Source organism: Hyalella azteca, unplaced genomic scaffold (assembly GCF_000764305.2).
Source record: "Hyalella azteca isolate HAZT.00-mixed unplaced genomic scaffold, Hazt_2.0.2 contig1054, whole genome shotgun sequence".
NCBI classification, from domain to species: Eukaryota; Metazoa; Arthropoda; class Malacostraca; order Amphipoda; family Hyalellidae; genus Hyalella; species Hyalella azteca.
In genome coordinates, this window is record NW_025931386.1 from 22,362 (window position 1) to 30,050 (window position 7,689).

The window sequence follows — 7,689 nt, forward strand, 5'->3', positions numbered from 1 at the left end:
AGATGTGTATAAGAGACACATTCAAAGGTGCAAGGTTGCAAAGACTAGATGATACTCTAGCTCAATTTCTGTCAAGGATGGTGTGAACGACGGCACAAGAACCATCCCATACAACTGCAGGCGGATAACTGAAGCACAGCGTGTTCAGACTAGCTATTTAAGTGTGTTACCGGTATTTTCGGCCTATCCCAATGGTAAAGAACTCCCGCGCCTAACCCTTTTGCGATCTGTCGTGAATGCATAAATCAACGTACAGAGATGGTTTTGGTACCATTAGATACGTCAGAATGTAAGCTTTAAGATAAGATGCGTACAAAAACCGAAAATCAAAATTTTTGATTTTGGGGCAGATGCTCCCCTTAAAAAGCAGACAAGTTAGAATGGTTATTTTGAGCAAAAGATGTATGTTCCATTTGACCAAAATACTCCAATACAAATGCACCATAATATATTCATTTAAAGATATTTTTGACAAACCATGGGGTAAGATAGGACCATTTGTGGGGTAAGATAGGACCATTTGTGGGGTAAGATAGGACCACTTGTGGGGTGAAGCAGGATCATTTAGTGGTCCTGTCTTACCCCATGTCCGGTCCTTTTTTACCCCATTTTGGAATACATGTCAGGCAGTGATGGTAGCAGGTGGGAATGCCAAGTATGTCTCAAAAGTCGCTTATTACTTGAGGTTACATGCCTACATCCACAAACTTGGCCAAAAAAATTTTTGTCATTAGACAGAGCTTATTTCCCAAACAGGGTTAACTATTTTGTGACCCTTCTTTACATAAGTTTTCTCTAAAAATTAGCCAGAAATTCATTATTTGCAGAAGAGGGTTGAAACAAGCACTGAAATGACATGCAGTGATTGCTCTAACATATTCTTCTATCAAATTAAATTCAGTGCAATTAGAATGCATGCCATGGGCTGGTCCTTTCTTACCCCATGAAGGCTGCGATCCTGTCTTACCCCATTTGACTAGACAAGATTTTCCCTAGTGCAGCTGCACCTTTTAGGTGTCATTTGTTATTCCAACTGTTACATCACCTTGGCTCTTCTGACATCAAACTGATTTGTAACACCAGTTTTCCGTAAAATATGACTAGTTGCATGCAATACCATCAAACAGGGTAATAAGGAATGGTTTTTAGCGTTTTTGTTAATAACTTCTTACCATGAAACATTTTGTAAACACGTTTAGGCTCATTTTATAGCTCTTTGTGAGGGCTATCAAATGGCATCTTCAAAAAAATTCCATATGCTATTTGTGAGGTGCCAGATGCAAAATAAAACTATCCCAAATCAGGATTGATGATTTTTTTTTTAAATCAAAAATTGATAATTTTTATGATTTTTTTATTTGTTTGACTTTTTTCAGCTTTTTTGTCTTTTTGAAATGTTATTTTTTATGTTGCATTTAGCCTACAAACAATAACAGTATATGGATAAAAATGGATGGCTTAAAAGAGCACTTATTGCCTTCAATAATGGCCAAGGTGGTGTTTACCACTTTGGGACTTTTGGGTAAATGATTACTGATAAATCTATTCATTAGCTTTGTCTGGTCAAGGTCAATACAATCTCAACCTCTCAATATACAGGGTGGGGCAGAACCGATTGAGCAGTTTTGAGGCAAAATAAAGAATAATGGAGGTACATAAAGAAAAAAGTGTATTTTCTTTGAGGTTAGCATAACATACCATATAGAATACTTATGTTTTGAATGCAATATCTGGAAGATGGTGGCCGTTAGCTGCAACACACTGTTGGAGTCATTCTCAGAGGAGGGAGTAACTAAGACAGTAAAGTCCAAACACTATGCTGCAATGTTGCAAAATTTCTTGCAGCCCAGGATGGAAAACATTGAAAATGAAGCATTGGGAGACATGTGGTTCCAGCAGGATGGGGCTACAGCTCACACAACCCAAATGTCACACAATGTTTTGAAATGCATGTTTCCCGGACGTCTGGTGTCTCTGAGGGGTGATTTACAGTGCCTGCGACTGCAAGGTCACCTGATTTGAGCATTTGTAATTTCTCTCCTTGGGGGACATCTAAAAGAGAGGGTGTTCAGAAGTTGCCCTTACACCCTACCACAGCTAAGGGAATGGATTCTTGCAGCAGAGGTTATGGCCATACCTTGCTGGCTTGCCATATGTGTGAACGTGCTGTAGGAAACTTCCGCGAATGACTCCAACAGAGGGATGCAGCTAATAGACACCATCTTCCTGATATTGTTTTCAAAACATAAGTATTTTATGTTATGATAACCTTGAGGAAAATAAACTTTCTTCTTTATGTACCTCCATTACTCTTTTGTTTTGCCTCAAAACTGTTCCATCAGTTCTGCCCCACCATGTATAAGCTAGCTACACATTTAAATGTATATTTTGATTAATATAAACACATAGTCAAATAGTTAGTTAAAGACTACTTATAGCATTATAAGAATTAGCTAAGCTGCTAGCTATGTACAATGTATTGCAACACTTGATGCCTGAGCCTCTGCACCAAAAACATACAATTCATTGGAACCTAATACACACTAAAGGCAACATGTTTATTTTTCAATTTTTCATAGTACATTTATACTAAACCATGAATAACAATACCTCAAAATAAATTAAAGACTGCCACTAACACTCAATATATTTAAATATATAAAAAATAAAAAATGTAAAAAATAAAAAAATCATGATTTTTTCTAGAAAAAATCAAATGATTTATTCAGTTTGATTTAATTAATGCCAACCCTGTCCTGAATTACCCCTGGGAACGGGGTAATCCGGGACACTTGAAATAAAACTCAATTTCAAAATGTTTGAAGCATGCAGTGTACTCATCCATTACTAACGGTATTCTGAAGTCCTCCTCTTTTATTGTAGATGAGGCAGCTAGATGTAGAATAAATGACATTTTCTGTGTTTTTTAATTGTTTATCCTTTATTGATATGATATCACTATATTCATTCATTACCATATTATTTATGTGATATTACTGCATCCATAAACATGCCATTGAGCATTTACAATCACCTTGTCCACTGCAAGCTTCATATCAGCAGCCATATAGCATTTCTTCTGTATCTGTAAGCTTGCAGGATGAGGACGGCTTGTAATTTCACATCATTTTAAATGGGTTAAGTGAATTCACTAAAAAAAATCATAAAAAAAACATACCTGAAACAGAAAGGAATGTTTTAGAAACAATAATTAAATGCTTTGGAGAAATAAATCATAGTTTAGGTTAATTACTTTTCATTCTATGATGCCAAGTACACAATTCTATATGTGAAATTCTGTGCACAAAATTGTAAAAAAAAAATTTGTTCAAGTATGCACGATAGCACAGACACATCTTTCTTTTACCACCACAAGTTTTTCGAACCTCATGAAGATTCAAATATGATTGACTGGAAAGAGTAAGTTGCAGAATTGCAGTATCCATCCCATAAGCCGCTAAGAATATTTTTTATTCTCATCCATTTTATGAAGACTCGGTTGTTCACCACCCACCTCATGTCTGGACAGTCAATGACCGCAAGGCTGGAGCGCCCTGTGGGCAAAGGCCAGATTAAAACTTTGAAGCCATAATGGTTGTTTTATTAGTTCAAACGACATCCCCTATCCCTAGATTAGTATAAAGAAAATAGTTATTAGCTTCTACCTTTCGGGAGGGGCTACCCAGACAGAGAACAAGGGCCGGACGGTCCAGCCTGGGATGGCGCAGCCTGGAGCATCACCGTAATAATTCATCCGGGGACATCACTTTAGATGAGAACTAAGACCATCTGATGCTACATCTGCTACACTACTTGACAACTACCAATACCATCAGCATCAGGGTTGCACTTCAGAGGGGGCTAACTGTCTGGGGGGTTTGTGAGGGACTTCTAGAAGGATCCTGTACATAATCACATTTAAAATAAGGCATGTGAGATAAAATCCTTCCAGGAGTGCTGTGCTTACAATAGCATCAATGGGATGGTTGAGGACCTTTTACGTTAGCGGTTAGGTGATTCTACAACTCTCTCAAGCACCCTGTGCTGAGCAGGTACTTTGCAAATGCCTCAACTATCATGAATTGTAGGGGTTGGGCAAAGTCACCACCCTCGTACAGATTTTTAACAGTTATTGGGACTCCGAGCCCATGCAGGGTTAGTTGTAGCTCAGTCCATGCAATTGCAAAGAGTGGACACTGCAACAGAAAGTGAACAATTGAATCTATTCTTCCATATTGGCAAAAGTTACTCTCTGGTCTCTGCTAATCAGAAACGATGCAAGTGTTGTTTGACCCCAACCTGCCCAATCCGCAGTCGAGCCAGAACTGTTTCAATGTTTCTGTCTTGACATGATGCCCATGGCCAATACTGAACATGACTCTTTACTGACATCCAGACAGGAATAATGGGCAGATTTTTCAGAATACCGCGGGTAAAAAGAGGCTCTTCAAGGGTGAAGTTGGAAAATCGCGGGTGAAATTTTCGTCCTCCCTGGTGCTTCTCAAAAATCACGGGTGAGATTTTACTGTTCTCGGGCGATTTTACAAAATTGCGCGTGAACAGCTGCTCCCTACCGTCTCTCAACTTCTCGCGCCTAGCGGCCAAACGAGAGGTGCGCTGCCATAGACCAGCAAATTACCTCAAATCAGCCCTGGAGGCTGGAGCCAACAACAACCTTCTAAATGCTATTGATAAAGTCATCCTGGCAGTGGCACCTAAGCAGCTGTACTCAATTGACCCATCGTACCACATGAACTTAAAACCAACAATGCTTCAGCTCACGTCCTGACATTAGGTGTCTTCCCTTGGCTTATTGGAGGCTTCTAGTTCTACTTCTTGGAGCCAGCTACTCTGCCAGACCTTTTGAAGTGATGACTGGACTTCTCTTATCATATCTTCCCTGCCCCACCCTGGCTTTGATGTGATTTCCTCCAGGCTGTGTTGAGCTTTAGCCGCCAGATCCGCCAGCTCATTCCCCTCAATGTTCTTATCATCTTATGACCTGGCATGAATTGAATAGAGGTAGGACATTTTTGTGCAAGCAGGTAAGTTAACGGTTAACTTACCTGCTTGCACTGTTAACCTATGGATTTCAAAGACACAGGGAAGGTAGGACTTGGGGCGCAGAGATGCCATTAAGGACAAGCTGGACATAGAGTCTGATTATCTGAATATATGAGTTAATATGATTGCACCTGCCACCTGCAGACCTGCCATTCCTGACATATGTCTAAAATTGCTCAGTATGAATTGCAAGGCTTTGAGAATAGCAAAAAGTTCACATCCCAAAATACATGTTTGGTTTGGCAGCTTCCAGTTAAAAATACTTACATACTCTACTCAGGGTACCGGTACCATACCACCACTGATGCGGCTGCTGTCGACACCTCTGGAAGACTGGAAATTTTCCTGTAAAAACTTCACGCTAACAAATAATAGGCAGGCAATGGTGATGTTATTTGCTGTTTTCCTGCGTGATTTTATTCCATGAACACTTGACACGTCGATAGTAAATTATTGTCTAACACTTTATGATTAAAAATATTTAGCTATTTTCTTGTTTCTAACAAAATTTGATACACACTAATACTAGTGCTGGATGTGCACTTTTTTTTTCTTTTCAAATTTGCGGGAGCCTCTGAAGACTAGTCCAATGTGGCCCCAAGACCGAGTTTTGAGTTATAGTTGTTAATCAATTTTCTTCTTTGATCTTTCTTTCTTTCTTTGATTGATCACTTTAATCACTCACTTTAATCACTTTTACTATTTTAATTAATCACTTCAATTCATCACTTTAATTAATTGGCTCTCTAAGAACTCATTGAAAACCCTACCTAACTCAAACTGCCTGCACGGCTCAAACTCTCCCTAGCATCTGTTGAGGAGAACACTCCACGGCGGAGCCATGGAACACGGCAGGGCCGTGGAACACGGCAGAGCCGAGAAACACGGCAGAGCCGAGAAACACGGCAGCGCCGCAAAACACGGCAGCGCCGCAAAACACGGCAGCGCCGCAAAACACAGCAGAGTCACAGAACATGGCAGAGTCGCAGAACACGGCAGAGTCACAGAACACGGCAGAGTCACAGAACACAGCAGAGTCGCAGAACATGGCAGAGTCGCAGAACACGGAGGAGCCGCAAAACACGGCAGAGCTGTGAAAGATCTTTTGTAATAATAATATTATTTGTGAAATTAAGGGTTTCAAGCAATGTCTTAATACTAAGTTACGGTATGTAAAATGAACATTAAAAAAAATTAAAAATAAATAAATAAAATAAATAAAATATAATGTACCTATATGTATAACAAAACAGGAAGGAATCAACAGTAAGAAAGAAAATAAAAGGAAAATGTATAAATAAATAAATAAAAATAATAATAGTAATAATAATTCCCAACCTAGTTAGTTGCAATATCCATGCCCTGAACTGAGCCTCACATGAGTATGCACAAGTTACTGAAGGTCCAGCCTGGGGGGGGGGCAACCTGGAGCTTCTTAAGATCAAGTTGGTAAAACAATTGTGACTGTTAAGGAGCCGCTGTGCGGTGTACAGAAAAGAAAACATAACTCCTGTGGGCTTTCTCTGAAGGAGCAATATTTGAAAACTGATTTACAGGCAAGCAGTAACAGTCCTTACAATGGCAGTCTTGATACATGAAATTGATAACAGATACTGATCCTAACAATATTCTGGTCCTACTTAACATCATACTAATCCTAACAACCTACATAGACTGGTACCGCTTGTCTCAAATTAAGCACTTATTAGTAGTGCTGGGATGAAGTGAATATTCTGATAGTGTTAGTTCGCCACATGTTTTAGTATGGTTAGTTTTACTACTGAGATCTAGGATTATAATATTAGGAAAGTTAATTCATAAGGCATGCAAAACACTCAGGGCAGTCAAGTATGCACCAACTGCATCCATTATTAAGTTCTGGATCAAACAGGGGTAGGGGCCACCTCCAAGTATATTTTTAAGGGTTACAGGAAAATTAAGACGGGTTAGCAGGTTGATTAAATTGGTTCGAGCACGCTGGTGCAGAGGGCACTGTAGCAATAAGTGTTGGATGGTCTCTGGGGAGCCACAAGAGCACAGGGGACTATTTACAAGCTCAAAACGGGCCAAATGAGCTCTCACACCAGCATGTCCAGTGTGAAGCCTGGTCAGAGCCGTTTCAATGGCTCGGTTGCTATGAGAGGCCCATGGCCAGTTACCTACTTCATCTCTAATCTAAGTTATGAAGCAACCCTTCCCTGATGTGTTTACCTCCACTTTCCATGACTGGTTCCAACTGGCCTGAATTCCATCATGTACTAATCTTGCCAGTTCTTCCCTTGAGCTGGGGGTGAGAGTTCGGTACCTAAGCAGGTGAGCGTCCCTGGCAGCCCGATCAGCGGCTTCATTGCCCGGAATTCCCCGATGCCCTGGAACATACTGAATGCGCACCTCATGGGAGGGCATTAGTGACATAATTCTAGTTTGTATATCAAATATTAAATTGAGGTAAGAAGCAGGTTGTCTATCTCTAATTAAACAGATTGCTGATTGTGAGTCGGTGAAAACTACGATATTCTCAGATTGAAGGTTTGTTTGTGACCAGCATATAGCTTCCCTTATTGCAAAAAGTTCCGACTCAATAACCTGGACATTAGGGCAAAGCTTCCAGCTAAGTATGACCCC